The sequence below is a fragment of the Triturus cristatus genome, chromosome 1_2 (assembly GCF_964204655.1).
Source record: "Triturus cristatus chromosome 1_2, aTriCri1.1, whole genome shotgun sequence".
NCBI classification, from domain to species: domain Eukaryota; kingdom Metazoa; phylum Chordata; class Amphibia; order Caudata; family Salamandridae; genus Triturus; species Triturus cristatus.
This window is the reverse complement of record NC_140580.1, coordinates 66,823,327-66,841,530: the sequence shown is the minus strand read 5'-3', so window position 1 is coordinate 66,841,530 and position 18,204 is coordinate 66,823,327. Positions and strand designations below refer to the sequence as shown.

At 41.6% G+C, this 18,204-nt stretch overlaps 1 protein-coding gene across 1 annotated transcript in view; it reads left to right on the top strand.

Annotated features, from left to right (window-relative positions):
- Positions 1-18,204, top strand: part of LOC146866807 (scavenger receptor cysteine-rich domain-containing protein DMBT1-like) — a 731,947-nt gene that overhangs the window by 469,030 nt on the left and 244,713 nt on the right. The gene's annotated exons all lie outside the window — the stretch shown is intronic.

The following is an 18,204-nucleotide window of genomic DNA, read 5'->3' as shown; positions in this document are numbered from 1 at the left end:
TGATACATAATGCACGATCAGCTAACCCCACACAGAAAGAACATCTTGAGCAGAAATCAACATATGGGGAAGCTTGTGCAGGGATCCCCAACCTCTTACCAAATACATCTCCGGTGATGGCCGTTCAAGATGGCCCGACTGACTGCAATCCCTCCATGGAGATGTACTCTGATGTCGCCGAACCCTCTACCCCCCAAATAGAGAGGATTAATTCGCCTTCTCTCAAGATTTTATCATGGAGCGTGGCGGGCCTGGCCAATAAATTGAATTGTCCTTCTTGGAGCTCCTTCATTGAGGACAACGACATATGCCTGTTTCAAGAAACTTGGGCGAGGGAAGATTTCACCCACACAGGCTTTGCGGCATTCTCCATACACGCAAAATGGGGGGGTAGAGGCCGTCCCTCCGGTGGCCTCGCAATTTGGGTGGCCACTGACTTGGGATGTAGGGCCGCTATCTTCCCATTGAACATGGAGGACATTCTAGCTGTTTTACTGGAATGGCCAAATTCACACAGTCTTCTGGTGCTAAATGTCTATTCCAGGCCAGTCAACATCACACAAGAGTCACGTACTATTGAGGAGCTTGCGCTTGCCTTAAACGTAATTCCGGAGGGAACCCCTTATCTAATAGGTGGCGACCTGAATTGCCACTTTGAGCCGCTACTAGGCACACTGGATGGTTTGGCTCAGGACGAGGATCTTGCCTGGTCTATACCACCATCGCAAGTACCGGCCCCAAGAGTTTGGTCCCCTCTGGCTCTGTAAATTACATCCCTTACTCTGAAGCATGGTCTTCGGGCCTGCAATGGAAGGCTAAAATCTGATATTCCCCCAAGATGCACCTTCAATAGAGAGGGTAGGGAGTCGAGACTAGATTACATCCTGGTTCCACTGTCTTCGTGGTCCCTTATCAGAGATTTCCGGGTAATACCGAGAGAAGATAGCGACCACAATGCTTTGGAACTAGAATATGACCATCCTGGTCTGGAGTCCTGGGGGAAGAAGAGGGATGTATCTGAGGTGGGGTTATCCCTCTCGAGCAACGGACGCAGAGTAAAGTGGGAGAAACTAGCTGCCAAACCAGGGATGATATCTAAGTTGTATGCCCAATTAATTCCCATACTTTAAAAGGTCCAGGTTCTAAAGGTGCAAGGTAGCACCCAGGATGCATATAATCAATTGGGGCAACTACATGTTGATTTTATTAAATCTGCATCCGAAATTCTCACTATTACAACTAAAAGGGTCAATGGACCTGCTCCCGGTGCCCCATGGTATAACACTGCCTGCCGGAAGGCTAAAACCGATCTTCTGACCTCAATCAAGGCAGGGAAGGGATGTGTGGAAATTAGGGCTAGGAGATTGACCTATAAAACCCTGACCACCAATGCCAAGAGTGAATGGGAACATCAAAAATGGGAGAAACTTACTATCTCACTGGCATGCGGGGATTCGCGCAAATTTTGGCGCTGCGCGAATACAGGTTCTGAGGAGTTGGCCTCTGCAATAGAGCCCAATATCTCAGCTAAGACTTGGCAAGATCATTTTCAGTCCCTTTATAAGTTACCTGATGAGGCCAGAATAAATTCCAACCAGACGGCTAGCATTATTCCGAAGGGGCTGCCATTCACACTAAAGGAGATCCGACCGGCTATTGCCGGGCTGGCATCAGGCAAGGCGGCAGGTTTGGATGGCTTGCCTGGCGATTTATTTAAACAAGAACCGGATGTTTGGGCACCTTATTTCATGCTTCTATTCAATTCTATTCTGGGGGGCATGGAGTTGCCAGATACTTGGCTGGGTGCAGAGATTGTTCCAATATTTAAAAAGGGTTCGCCTCTGCTCCCAGCCAACTATAGACCAATTAGCCTCATCGATGTCCCCCAGAAGTTATTTGGCAGACTTACCCTTAATCGTTTACAAGATTGGATAGAGGAACGTGGTATCCTGAGTACATACCAAGCTGGCTTCAGAAGAAGAATTTCTACTATTGACCAGATCTTCCGCTTAAATCTTATACATTGGAAGACTGTGCTAATCGAGGGCGGCAGCCTATACACGGTTTTCGTGGATCTGCGTGCCGCATTCGATTTAGTGCCTAGGGACAAACTGTTGGCTGTCCTATCGGACCTTGGGGCCCCAGCCGATATCCTATCAATTCTGAGAAGACTACATCAGGGAAATTTTGCCAGGGTTAGATGTGGAAGAGGAGGAACTCTCTCGGATGGTTTCCCCGTTGACAGGGGGGTTAGACAGGGTTGTGTGCTTGCGCCAACTCTTTTCTGCCTCTTTGTCAAAGGGGTGATTAACCATCTGAATGGGTTGAGTAATATCGATGCCCCCAGGCTGGATGGCAGCAGGGTCCCCGCTATCTTGTTTGCGGATGATACCCTGCTGCTCTCCAAATCACCCATGGGTATACAGAGGGTCCTGGACGGATTTGCGGATTTTTGCGTGACACATGGATTGGAGATTAACGCTTCGAAAACCAAGTCTATGATCTTCAATCCACCTCCATCTACACGTGCTAATCCTGTTTTAGGGCCCTCCAGATTAGAGAGGGTTTATACATTTGAATATCTAGGAGTAACGATTAACCAGTATATGACATGGGACTCACATCGAACCAAGGCAAACCTTAAACTGATTCAGTTGACTGGTGGCATATCGAGGATGACGCGAGGATTGACATACAAGCCATTTTCTCCCCGCCTCCAAATCTACAGAATCCAGGCGAAAGGGGCAGTCTCCTACGGAGGTGAATTATGGGGGCATACTGCCACCCAGAAATTGCAGGTCACAGAGAATAACTTTCTAAGGCAACTGACAGGTCTTCCGTCCAGTACCCCACTCCTCCCACTGAGATTAGATTTAGGTCTTAGACCCATTACAGAGGAGTTGGGTCTCAAACCCATCATTTATTGGCGCAAACTATGGTGCACGCCGGAACTGTCAAATTACAGAGCCGAGCTCCAGGAGATCATTCGTCTTGCCAAACCTGCACAAATTCCTTGGCTCAGATATATTAAAAAAATATGCGAGTCACTAGGAAGACCGGATCTGTGGTCTGATCTTGGAAATATATGTATTAGAATCTCGCGTAAATCCATCTCTAAGGTCTACTATGAGCATCATCTACGCGTTCTAATTAAGGCTGTACGGGAGAGGTCCCTATCGGAAAATTTTTGGGGGTTTAAAGACTCATACCAATTAGAGCTTGCATTTGACAATATAGGCCCTTCGCTAACAAGGAAGCTTTACATGCAATGGCGGTATAGCACCCTCCCCCTTAGAGCGCATACTGATCGTTGGACACATTCCCAGTTTACACCACAATGTCCAGCTTGCGCTCATTCAAGTGAGACTGACTTGCATGTTATATTTTTTTGCCCAGTTTATCGAAGAGCAAGGAATTATTGGCTTGTCCCACTCTTAAAAAACTTGGGCTGTAGACGGCACCTTCCAGCATTCAGGATCTTAAAAAAAGATTTGTCGCCCATAATTGTATTTGCGGTTGCAAAATTTTTAACAGCCATGTGGTTCAGACGTAGCCAATGTATTAAGTCAATATCAGTTGTATGAATTTGTTTGTAAAATCTAAGCCTGGGCAAAGCACTACGCTACGCTGGTGTAGTTTGCGAAGTTCGCGCTACTTCGCACTACGCGAACTGCACGTAGCACAGTGCGAACACGCGTAGCGTAGTGTTGCGTAGTGCTGAAGTCATTTTTTGCTTGCTCGCGGTCCTCAACGTCAAGTTGGCGACCGCGAGCAAGCAAAATGACATCCCGGCGAGACTTTTTCCTTGTTCACGATCAGCAATATCAAGTTGGCGATCGCGAGCATGGAAAATAAACCTCCCGGCGAGATTCCCAACGCGAGGAGGTCAGGTTTCTCATTGCGAGTGGTCGCGTAGGCTCGCGACCGCTTGCGATGAGAAACTACCAGTTCGCGTTGAGAAAAAATCTACTTGAGCAGCATAAAACTATAGCTCGCACTGCGCAAGACGCCATTTTCAATGATTGCACAGTGCCGGTTGCTTGTCCGCACTGTGCAATCATTGAAAACGACATCTGGCACAGTGCGAACAAGGTACTACGCAGTTCGCGAAGTGCTACACGTAGCTCGCGTAGTGCGAACTACACTTTGCATAGCTTCGCGAAGTGCTACTTCGCGAACTACGCCCAGGGTTAGTAAAATCCTAGGCTACTTGTTTTACAATTGAATTGTTCTATTTTCTGTGAACCTTTTTAATGTGTAATTCTTTTATGGTCCTAGTGACCGAAATAAAGATAATAATAATAAGAAGAAGAAAATAGTCTTGAATTGGACGATGAGCTATATTGTTTTTGCCCCGTAAAGACATGAGTGTATTCTGTGTGACTTATTAAGTGCACGGATGCTTGGTGAAGTCCTTTGATGCGTATACCTCTGTCAGCAAAGCTATGGCTTCGAAGGGTAGTAGGATACCATGTACATTTAATAATGACTCACATTGAGAATATATGTATTTAGCGGCTGGAATCCAGGCACTACTGGTGGTGATTTTACTGAGATATTGACACTCGGGTATTTAGCATCATGTAACAGTGCCAATGCATTTCTGCATTATACATTGCTCTGACATTCTTCAAAAGTGTTACAGGCTGTATCACCTGTGATCTATTAAACAAAGAGTGCAGCAGTCAAAAATGAGTATGCATTTTAGCATGAAAGGGGAGACATGGTGTCCTTCATGTTAGACACATGTTCTGTGTTATCTATCTATTGTCTACCTATGAGTGATGTGTGACTGCAAAGGACATCACCCCCTCCTTGAACAGAAAACCGGTATCCCCTATAAACTAGGGTAAGAAGTAGTTGAATGTTTCATTTTTATTGTTATTGCTTTTTTATTAGTCTTTATGAACCATTGGAAAACAGTAATTCTGTTTATATTATAGAGTTAGATGCTGTATGATGAGGCGTTTAACGCCTTTCACCTATCACGTGTGACAGTTTGCAGCATTTTGCAGTGACATTTACTTGCATGATCACAAGTGCAATTGCAGAATTCAGAATAGGCTGGGATTGGAAAGCTATCTGTCTTAATAATCCTTAACTCAAGCATTGGTTCAAATGTAATATTCTTGTTTTGAATTTCTCTCAAATAGGTTGATTTACACATGCAGATCGAGGCCCAGGTGGCATTCACCAGGGAATTTGGTAAATTGATTGCATTTAACAGTAAGTAGGGCGAGTACAGCCTGTGTATCTAGTTAAGGGATCCTAGAGCCATGATGACTGCCCCAGACCAGTCAGACTAGTAATTTAGGGCAGACACATGATATTAGACTGGTTCGAGCCATTGTTCTCCGTTTACCCGGTTGAGATTTTTTTAAACATATCTACAAGTCCTCACAAATAAAGGTGATACACAGAGGAACTTTTATATTGTCTGGATCCTGTCTTGTCCAATAGTTTTATTGAATTGAAGAGCTTCTTACTACCACCAAGTCTTCGAGGAGGTTGAGTCCGCCCTGGTGGTACTGTCCTACCAGGGTGGGGAGAGGATGCCGATGATGAAGCATGACACTATTAGGTGTGTGAGGCTTTCTCTTCCATAATGGATGGCTTTCCCATTCAGCATAACAGACTGCCTGTTACGTCTATTTGGTTGGACTGATGCCCATTTTCCTAAAATTTAGGGAACATATTACCTTGTGTTTGTTTTCCTCTTTGATGAACCTCAGTACTTTTTCTCTGATTACCACCAAGAGGATAGCGCAGCAATATGTAATTCCAGTATGGGTGGATACTTTGGAGGGATGTACCATGGCCCATCCTTGACCTCTCTGATTTGTGAAAGGTCCTCTTAATGTTATGCATGAACCCTGTGTCAGCTATCTGATATCTGCATGTGTCTGCATTCACTAATTCTTTTACTATTTAACTCTGTGCCAGGACGTTCAGGCAGATAGGGTCTGCACACATCATAACAGCCTGTGGAGAGGTTGACAGATACCAGTAAGAGTATGACAACAGTGGGCTTGGAGATTGGGCCAAACAGAACTTAGTTGGAGATCTGGGACTCATGGCCAGTTGGCCTCACACTCCAAGATGGTGGGGCGTACCTATAGAGTCAAACATTCACACATTGTTAAAACCCCGAGATGGCACCTCTCACTACAGATGATGACATAATTTCATCTTTGACTCTGTTATAAATGTGGTTCTCTAGTTAGCAGAGGTATGCACCCTGTTCAAGTTGGGGCCACCACTCTAGTCTGGGTAAGTCAAATACACACCCTAAATTAACTTATGCTCACCCTCTGGTAGCTTGCCAAAGAGCAGGTAGGCTTAATTTAAGAGGCAATGTGTTAAGTATTTGTGCAACACTTGATACAGTCAGTTTGTGAAAAACACAACGCAAAAATAATCCACACAAGGTTGGGAAAATTGAGCTTAATTTAATGAACACAACAAGACCAAAAATCCAATTAGTAGAACCATAGTTATTAATTGTTACAGTAATATAGTGCTTGGCGTTCTAAAGCTCCAACTAGAGCTATCAGGTTGTGCTGGACCGAGTCAAATTAAAAGTCAAGCCGACCACCATGGAGCATGGTCAAATATAGAAGGCACACAGGGCCTGCTGAAACAGTACCTTCACAGAGAAAAAGCATTGACATCAGGGAGCAGCTGCGAGGAGTGGAGGAGGTGTGCCGTCATCAATCCAAAAGATTAAAGGCAATGCGTCAGTTCCGAATCGCGCAATTGGGCTCTGCGTCGTTGTCGAGCTCTGGGCGATGACGGCATGAGTTGTCGTTGAGCCTTGCTGCCAACACTGTGGAGTCCTCGAAGCATAGGCATCAAAGAGGAATGCTTCGGTTAAGATCGGCGCAAAGCAGGCAATGCATGGATTGTTGCAGAAACAGTCAGAAAAAACCACCTCTAAGGGCCCAGGACTGGATTTGCACAACTTGGCAGGGCAGGACTAACAGGTGGCAGATTCCAGAGGCTGTAGAAGTAAGTCTTTGATGCCGTTTTGTTTTGCAATATAGGCACTAGCACTTTTTGAGGTCTTTGTATTATCGCTGGGGACTACTATATAAGATGGATCTCAATAGTCTCTGTCACCAGTTCCTATAAGCAGGTTACAAATCTTTTGTACTGTATTCACTTGCACTTTTGTGTTTTTTATTTTATGCCCATGTGTATTTTGAGGCTGGACTGTTATATCATGAAGCCACAGATTGCTATTGATCTTTGCATGTTTTATCCTGTTTCTCATGTACTGTATGCATATGGCACTTTTATGGTCGCAATGGCCGAAATAAAGTTATTGACTGATAATTAATTTACCCATTTCACAGGAGTGGTGTGTTTAGCTGTGGTTGGATATCCCATTTCCCTAGTCTTGTTTTTTCTCTGTAACCATTCCAGAAGAGCATTCCATTTTTACTATTATTCTTGATGTTTTGGATTCCGGAAGGTTGGAGGTGTGCTCCTGAAATTCCTTATTGATACTGGAAGTCATGACAATTTGCCAGGTCAACATGGACTCTGCCAATTACCCTTTTGCTTCTCTGTACCAGATTATTAAGAAAATATAGAAAGAGACATAAACTGCTCAAGTAGAAAGAGAAATTATTTTTCCCCTAAATCAGTTACATAGTGAGCATGTTACTGTTCCTTCATCGACATCGGCAAACTCGTTTAGCATGGTAGCCTCAGCTAATACAGTCAAACACTTCTGATAATACTGCAATGGCTTCTCTTGTTAAATTCACAGGTGGCCCAAAAGTTTCAGGGTTTTTAGACCAATTTCAACAAAATGTCCTTAAAAGGCCACATAAGCTCTCAACAGAATTTACTAAAGTCTCCTTTGTACTATATTTTCTGACTAAAGATGCCTTAGCTATGACTATTTCACTTACTTTTCAGTTACATTTCAGGCTGTCTTTGGAAGGAAACCTACAAAACAAGAAGCTCATTTGGGATTATTGACACTTTGTCAAAAGGTTCTTAGGATATATATTTTTTTACATTGCCCCCTTTCCAAGATTATTACCAGAGGCAGATTCTGGCTTTTACTGCAGTATTTTACAGATCTTAGCCTTACTGGATGCTGGAGCTTTGGGCATATGTATGAATGGATACCCATTTCGGGAAACAGAAAGAAATATCAGTATGAAACAAACAAAAAGGAGAACCTATATGTGCAGTAATGGTATCCCTCTCATATCCGGGCCATGACACAAAAAATACAGAGTCTAATTCCCAATATGCACTTTGTAATAAGTCTTGTAGTACTACAGTATCATCACAAATCTTACTACAAAGTGCTATTCACAAACCGCATTTTCTAATAACTTCAACTTTTGTTGTAACTTACACTTTTGTTGAAACTTATTCATATAACTTACACTTTTGTAGTAACTTAAACCATTCATTTTCGAGGTAAATACATTTTTACATTTTCCCCATACTCTACAAAAGGAGGACTCCACGGTCAGGTTGGGGATCTTTGTATGGTAAAGGGCAGGGAAAATTTGAAAGAAAATCCTTTAACTCGAAAATAAATAGTAAAATATTTTTCTTTTAACTATTAATGCAAATTCATTTGATATATTTTGTTTACATGAAGAACAAACTAGAAAAAAGATGCAGTACTATAAAATTATTTTTTAATTCAAACGTTAAATAATAGAAAAATATTAAATTATAATAAAATAACTTTTCTGAAGTTTAAACTAAAAAATAAATTCCAACCTGGGGAATAAAATATTTCGCATTGTGCCTTAATAATTGTTAAAAGTGATGTATACAGTCAATTCAAATTAATGTAATTTTTTTTAAATAAAACATAATGTGACGTTATGTTTTAGATTAAAAATTGGTTATTAAATAATTTTATAATAAATTATAAATATGTGCAGTTTGAAATTATTTTTAACAGTATAATTTTTTTTTTACCTATTAGAAATCATTTACTCTCATTTAACATTATGTTCTATGGGGTTTTATTTCAAGTCCCTACATCTATTACTTTCTATGGAAGGGTGTTTGCAGTACCAGTGGTTGGCCAAAGTGTAGTACAGGACTTACTACAAAAGTGTAAGTTACTACACAAGTGTAAGTTGCCACACAAGTGTAGTTAGTGAATACGGAGAAGTAAAAAAATCCTCAAATGTGTAAACTTTGTCAAAAATGTAAGTTACCTTTGTGAATCAGCTCCACAATCCACAACATGATCTTGCTCAAGGGACATATTGAAACTTTGCTTTTCGATATTTTATATGCTCCTGCTTTGTTTCAAGTTTTTGCAAATACCATTGCATCCCTTGAAAAACCTTGAGGAGCAAACCTGTCACAGTCACTTATGATGGTAAACTGTGCAAATATTTCCACAGTATCAAGATTTTACTGATGTTTTTTAATGAAAAAGGAATACTAGAAATATGATTGGTTGGATCATTTTTGCTGTTTCTGAGACCGGAGGGGAGAGACTACAACTCCCAGTGAGCTACGCGGCCAGCATGCCGCCAATGATGTTGCCCTAATGACCAGGGGGTGCACATAAGGCTTGGGGGCATCCCGCAGCGCTGGGGATCATTTTTGCTGTTTCTGAGACAGGAGGGGAGAGACTACAACTCCCAGCGAGCTACGAGGTCGGCATGCCGCCAACAACGTTGCCCTAATGCACCAGGAGGTGTACATAAGACTTGGGGGCATTCCGCAGTGCGGGGGATAATTTTTGCTGTTTCTGAGACCGGAGGAGAGAGACTACAACTCCCAGAAAGCTACACGGCCGGAGTGCCATCCAAAGACATTTCCCTAATGTGCCAGGAGGCACACATAAGGCTTGGGGGCATCCCGCAGTGCGGGGATCATTTTTGCTGTTTCTGAGACCGGAGGGGAAATGTTACAACTCCCAGTGAGCTACGTGGCCGGCATGCCGCCAACAACATTGCCCTAACTTGCCAGGAGGCACACATAAGGCTTGGAGGCATCTTGCAGCGTGGGGGTTCATTTTTGCTGTTTCTGAGACCGGCGGGGAGAGACTACAACTCCCAGCGAGCTGCGCGGCTGGCATGCCACCAACGACGTTGCCCTAACGCGCCATGATGCGCACATAAGGCTTGCTTGGGCCACACCCGGGCCAAGGGCAGGCCCGTCTGCGGCAGGACAAGGCTGGACAAGGCTGGTCTGGGCAACGCTCCTGGTTCTACAGGAGCGGCTCAAAACCGGTAAGAAAATATTTTTCCCATTGCCCTTTATGAATACACCTAATGTGGGATAATAGGCAAAAGGAAATTCCTGCCCATTACTGGGCAGCAGACTGTGAAAAACACACCCATTACTAAGTATCTAAAAAATGCTATGGGGTTGATCAATAATGAGATTATTCAAGTTGAGGAGTGATTGGCGGCCACTAAGACGGCACTGGATGCCGCTCTAAAAGAGTCTGGATTGAGAGTGGGTCAGATCCACTCTTATTGGTGGCAACATGGACTGAAAAGGGATCTGTTTTAGAGGCACATGTTTCGAGAGTGGCTAACCCATGTATATCTGTACTATCTAATAATTCAGACTTGGTCTCTCCACCAGCTAAAAAGCTGAAACAACAATCACTGATAACCATTGTACCTTCAGTAAAAGAGATAATAAATGTTAAAGCCATTCCAAAGAAAGGGGGCCTGCGAAACTACGAATCATGTGCAAATCCTTGAAACGCTTTTTAAAAAATTGCAAGGTAAAAATGATAACATTTAGTGCCGCTTGATGTCGGAAATTAAGTTAGGGAAAAAGGATGTCACCCATTTAACAGATCTGGTTACAGAATTATTACCACTAAAATCTATGCACAAGGCAAGTCCTGCAAGAAATTCTATTGAGAGGCCAAAACTTAAAAGAAGGATTAAGTACCCCAGTCACCATTGGCAACACCCACCCGAAGCTGCTAATATCACCAAAGGAACGCCCTAACACACAACCTGTGGCAGAATCCAGGGACAATAAGGCTAGCAACATTAATTCCTTAAGGACTGTTGGTGGTAATCAAGGTAATAAAGTGAACCGGAACTTATAACACACAAACTTTATCGAGGCCACACTCCATCTACCACCCCAGGCAACTCCCTATGTCATCGTTATGAAAAACGTCCCAAAAATTGTAGACAATAACACAGAGTCATGGGAGACTTTGAAAAACCAGGTTGTGCACTGGCTTTTTTCAAAGTCTAATTTTGGCATGAACTTACTACATAAGAACATCATAATGATTAGAAGAAGGAACTGGGTGGGCAGCACTAAGAAATCATGCCAGGGAGACTGTGTGGCTGTGAATTTCTGAAGCAGGGAGTTGGTGGGGTCCCTGATGGAAGAATTTTTAAACAAATCTGTTGGACCTTTTAACAAACAGGATGAGTCCATAACAGCTGTCCCACCTGGATATTTTTATAGGCCTAGAAATGAGTCCATAACAAGGACTATATTTCCACCTGTACTACACAAAAAATTGCCACCAGTCTACCAACACAGGGGCTTTTTACTATCATGTCCTGGAACGTCGCAGGGGTAAAAAGTGAGCTAAATGACAGGGAATGGCTAAAAATGATACAGGATTGCGCCTTACTTCTGATGCACGAAACCTGGCATACTGAACCCTTTTTTATTAATGGGTTCAAAACGATTTCCACACAAGCCACCCCTTCAAGGGTGAGGAGAGCTAAAGGAGGCTTAGCCGTCTTAATCTCAGTAACCTCACCACTAATACTAGGGAAAGCCCATACCACGTCACAGCTTTATCAGTTTTTATATTTTCGTTCTGAGGAGAAATAGTTCCTTATAGTAATACATTTTTATTACATATTTTTGATAGTACAAGACACAGGGTAATTGAGGCTATAGAAGAAGAATGAGATGATTTTTTAAAGGGGGTGGGGGGAGATTATCTACTTATCTGGGCTGGTGATTTTAATAGTTAAAAGTGTAAAATTTTAACTGGAGAATTATTTTTTTATTTAGTGCATTTTTATAAAGCGCGGACATTACCCAAAGGTGTCAGAGCGCTGTAGAATAGAGCTAGTTACGTTACAAGAGAAAAGTGGTCCAGAATATAACATTACACAGACTAAAAATGAAGGATACACAAACACAAAATCCAACACAGCACACAGGGGTGAGGAATGTACAGGAAAAAATACAAATTTACAACGAAGAGCGAACTTCCAAGAGGGGCCTGAGAATAATGGGTACACAAACACAAAATCCAACACAGCACGCAGGGGTGAGGGATGCACAGTAAAAAATACAAATTTACAATGAAGAGCGAATGTGGATACTGTGACCAATTTGCCAACCCAATCCTTCACTTTCCACATAATACTTATGGGGAAGCAATTAATTCTATTGTTTACAAATATAATCTAGAAATCATGGAGCTGGGTGAGCATGATGGAGAGATAATCACTCAAACATATGAAGGGGCGAGATCTTCCTCAAACATTGACCACACCATTGTATCCTGGAATTGTAAGGGCCTAGTGGAAAAGTTTTTCATTCATGCAAGCTTGTTAGGCGACCATCCCCCGTTATTCTTGATCCTGAAGCGAAGCCTGCCTCGGCAAGAAAGGGGGAAGGCAGCCGACATAGATATTGAAACACAAGATTGTAATGGAGTTTCTAATAAATGGTTGGGCGTGACCCCAACAACATTCATGGAAAATGTAATAGGGAAAAAACAAAAAGACATTAACACCTGTCTGGATAGTTCTTCCTTAAACACAGATATCGTAAGTGTCTTTCACAATATCATGACTGTAATCTCTGGTGATTTAAAAATGAAATATAAGAAAATTAGTGACCACAGCCCAAGGTGGTTTGATCAGGAATGTTCAAAGATGAATAAGGAACTAAAAGCAGTCCTAAAAGTAAGACCCAGGGATAGTGAAAGGATCCGCTCCTTAAGGAATAATTATACAAATACCCTGAATTTAAGGAAAACAGAAATTCGAGGAAAGGCTTGGGAAAAATTGATTCAAGCTGCTGAGACACGTGATTGGATTTTATTCTGGAAAACAATAGACCATCCTTTTTCTAAAGATACTACAGTGGCAAAAATAGATACCCTAGTAACACCTGATGAATGGACAACGCACTTTGAGCGTATTTTTAATCCGGACGATGAGATTGCCACGAAAGATGGTAACAGTAATCTTATTTTAGTGGAAACTGTTAAGATAGCACCCATCACCTTGGACGAAATTAAAAACACCTTAAATAAAAGTGCAAATGGCAAAGTTGCAGGACCAGATGTGGTACCTATTGATGTTTTTAAATATAACATTTTTGGTCACCGATTTTATTAAGTGTTTTTAATGCTACTAGGACAAGTGTTACCAGCAACATGAGTAGAAAGTATAATAGCATCTATTTATAAAAAAGGCGACAGAGGGAAAGCTAAGTGCTACCGGCCCATATCCCTTCTTGATTCTACATCCAAACTGATGGGCAGAATTATGTTGGGAAGACTGGAAAGCTGGGTAATCAAGAACAATTTCCTAACTGAGGCGCAGAATGGATTTAGAAGGGGTATTGGGACAGTGGAACAATGTGTAAACCTCGAGCTACTAATAGAGAAATATACCCTAGCTAAGGAAGGTCAGCTACACCTCAGCTTTGTTGCTCTCACCAGTGCCTTTGACCTGGTTAACCACGTAAAATTATGGCAAACACTGGAAGGGTTGGGTGCTCCAAATGATATTATTATTTATTTATCGCAGATTTACACTTTTTTAACTTCTAGAATGCGGTTTGGCACAAAAGGCTTATGTACCCCTGATTTTAGAGTTACCCGGGGGATACGACAAGGATGCATTATAGCGCCCCTTTTATTCTCCTTATATATCAATAATGTTGATCTATTTTTACAAAACCTAAGTGTTGATGCCCCCAGAGTTGGCACACGCACTACCCCAGTACTCCTATACGCAGATGATGCAGTCTTGTTGTCGAGGACTACAAACGGCTTACAATGTTTAATAGAAAAATTCATGCAATTCATGACTGAAAAAGATTTACAGTTGAACCTTAGCAAAACCTTCGTCATGACTTGCGGGAAAAGTAGAGCGAAGAATAGGCAACATCACGTGGGAGGTGCCAAAATCAACAGAATAACATCTTTACTTACTTGGGTATCCTTTTTAATAGGAATGGTACTTGGGGTGCACATATTGACCTATGCAAGCTGAAATGTTTGCGATCATGGGTAGGCATTTTTAGATTTTCTACAAAAATAGGTAACAAACCGGTATGGGAAATCCTTACACTGTATAGGAATAAGTGTATTACAGGCGCATGCTATGGAGCAGCCATATGGGGGATGTCTAACACATCTCTGTTACAAACTCAGGAAAATAAATATTTAAAAAGGGTGTTGACAGTCCCAAGCTCCACTGCCTCATATATAGTTCACAAAGAGCTGTGCACACCTTACATTAGTGATTCTATTAGCACGGCAGGGCTTACTTTTTGGCATGGAATTTGGACGAAAGATGAGACTAAGTTCACTAAGGATATAACGATGGATTGCCTTGCCCTTGACCGTAGCAGGAAAATCCCCTGGTTAGAGTATATTCATAATCTTTTAAAAGATTATAAAGTTGACCCAGATCTTCATGAGGCAACGTCCATCCTGGATTATAGCAAAAGAGACCTAAAGACAAGGCTAGTCACTTCTAGGGAATGTGTAAGAGTTGAGGAAGCTGGTTTAAAACAGAGTGTCAAATCTTACTGTGAGCACCCATTATTGTTGGGCATCCAACCGTACCTTTATTTCGTTATGAAATATACAGCATAGATTCTATCTGACACGGCTAAGGTTGGGCTCCTTACACTGCCTAATAGATTTCCCCAGATCTGGAAAGTGGAGTCAGAACCTCCCAACTGCCCTTGTGACGGCAAGTCCCCTCAATCCATGCTGCATTCTATTCTTTTTTGTAGTTTTTATCGGGACATGCTGAAATTTGTGTTAAAACCACTTTTTCTAGATAATAAATTATATTCTTATGAACAAGCTTTTAATTATATCTGTAGTTTGGAAAAGGATAAAATTCGAAATGCAGTTATTGATTTTATACAAATGGCAATCAGGAGAAGAAAGGATAATTCATATTTAGAAGCCCTTAACGTATGAAAAACAAGACGTTCAAAATATTCGAAGGTCTATAATTCTCAGCCTGAAATTAGTCACTGCCTTGCACTAATTGCACTTTAGCACGTGAGCACCTTTGCCAATATAAGCTAAATGAACACAAAAATGGAACATGCAGTGTCCCCTAACCTTGAGTCTAAGTTCTGATGAATGTCGTATTTATAGGGTAATTATGTGTTTAATATCTGTGCTTATTTTATAAATGCTTTTATCAACCTGATTAATTCTGTAACGGTAAAACGTTTTGTATTATTAATTGTTTCTTTGTTACAAGTTATTAACTGTGATTGATAGTGGAGTAGTAATCCAAATAGAAATCAGTAGATGGAATGCCTGTAAGTAAGATTATTTTTTTTAAATTATTTTAGTGATTATTAGTGATGCTATCTTTTTGATTAGAATGCTTTGATGGTTGTATATTATGCACCGAATAAAGCTTGATTGAATTGAAATGAATTGATTGGTTGAATGCTTAAATTAATATCATCCACTAGTAATTATTCAAGCTGCATCCAGATTCATTGGTTGGGTTCCAATTCGGAGGGGACCAGGACTGGCAAGTCAGGCTGATTTGCACATGGCTGGTTCCTGTCTGAGGTACTATCGTGGGCAAAAAATGTGAACTTGGATTCAGAGCAAGTAGTTACCGGTGGTTGAAATTAATTGATAAATTCGACCAGATCCTTTTTCTCACCCCTCAGTGCAACACTCTAAGAGTGAATGGTATGCACATTAATAGGTCCCATGCTCACTGTGCTTCTGAAACCAAGCTGCAGCATACGCACAAGGCCTAAAATGGCTGAAGCGGATCTGCTGTTGTTTGTGGCCCAGTTCAGAGGGGCCCTGACTGGTAGTTCAGGCTGCACTTCCCCTATTGAGATTAAGGTTGATTTGTATATGATTTGTTCCTGTTTGGGATGATATGGCAGGCAAAAAAAACAATGGTCTGCGATGCTGCAAAGGAACTAATTGCCAGTGATTGAGATTAATTCAAGCACTCCATCATCGCTTTTTTTAAATTCTCAGTTTGGCACCCCAAATACGATGGGCAGACGTGGATCCTGCTCTCACTGTGCCACTAGAACCAAGCTGCAAAGCTGTACTCTACTGATGAGGCCAACTGAGGCTGAAACTGTTCTGGGGTTGCTTGTGTTTCGGTTTAGAGGGGGCCTGACTACGCAAGTCAGGCTGCATGCTCCTACTGGAGAAAGATCAAGGCTGAATTGGATATGGTTAGTTCCTGTCTGAGGTGGCATGGTGAGCAAAGACACGATATATGGGATGTGGTAATTACCAGTGGTTGAGATGAATTTTAAATAGTCTACCCCTTACATTTTTGTATATGTCCACTCCTTCATGTCCCTTTTAGACTGCCCAGCCATGCAGCACTTACATTCAGAAATGGCTAGCCATAGGCATGCACCTTTATCTACGCCCAAGAAACTTTTCGGTGCTAATATACTGTTTTCCAATGTTTTTGTTAGTTGTGTACCAGCAAGCATGGGATAGAAATCAGGGTACTGACTGAGGAAGCATGGCGTTGACTGAGAGTAAAGGGAAGAGGCTGCAGGTGGCTAGTTTTATGGTAAGAGTATGCACAGTTTATGAGGAGGAGTGCACAGGTTTTTCATCAGACACACAGATGTTTCATACTGTCATGCCATGGCTTTGAACATAATGATAGCATTCTCCAGCATTAGACTTTCATAGATTCCTATGCTTGACTTATTCCCTTTCATCTGTCTGGAAGTCCACGGCAGTCAATGTTAACATGTGTCTATATAGTCCATTACCATTACCATTGAGCCACTTAGTAGTTTAGCCACCTTATTTTGTGACCCAAACTTCTAGCAAAAAGACGCTGAAACAAACTTCTCTCAGATGCATGTCCACTCAGATTTTGCGAAAACACTCAATTTCAATGAAATTGTCAAGTTTATTGTTGTAGAGAGAAAAAGTTTGTTTCACATGATGACCCTGAGGAGGGTAGATGTCATTCCTAATACAGTAAGCACAGTGATTTTTCTCAATACCATGAGCCTCCACTTTTACCTCTTTGTAGGTAATATGATATGCTCACTTATACTCTTATGCTTCTAATACCAGTGGACCTACTTAACTCCTTACAGAACATGTTTCAGGACTTTTAACAGTGTATTCCACCTCAGGGACCTTCTACTGTACCTGTGCGGCCTCAGCCTTCTCTGCTTTACCTACCTGTACCACTGATAGTCACTCTTCCTTCACAGACACAAGAGTTTTTAGTTATTTTGTGTAGGAAAGTGGAGTATTATGTAGTGTTAGGCTTCACTATGCAATTCCTTCACATAACCCTCAATAGGTCCTTCACACTAATAAATCCCTAGCTCAGTCCAGGTAGCGTGGACCAGAGCAGTTAAGCTTTACTAAAGGAACATGTGTTAAGTGTTGCAGCGTGGCCATAACAAAACCTTTACAAACGTCACAAATCCCAGAAAAACCCTTACATCACAGCCCATAACACCGAAAACACACATTCACTCAGTTTTTCTGGATCAGTGATAAGCTGGTGAGCTGCAAGACATACAGGGTACCTTAATACTATTTTTCCCTAAATAATAACTATATGCATTATATACATTTAACTCTAGAATTTTCGGTTTTAAACATCAAGGTACTCCGCTATTTTGGGTCGATGGACCAACTAGTAGGAATCAGTTGATGGCGATTAAGTCAAGCTCAGTCACAATTAAAACCTTTAACTTTTATAGTTCAGAACTTTAATTTTTTAATAACCACAGACTCAGTTTGAGTTAGCATGAAATTGTATCTAGATTCATTGAATACATTGAATAAGTAAAGTTTTATTAGACAACATTATAGACATTAATTTCATAAACATTCAAGTAAAGATTGAAATTGAAACGGAAAATACTCATTATCCTTGGCCTTAGGGCGATGACGAGAATGGTTCACCAGAACTTGAACCGCAGATCACAAGATAGGTTCCCAAACTGACTGACTGT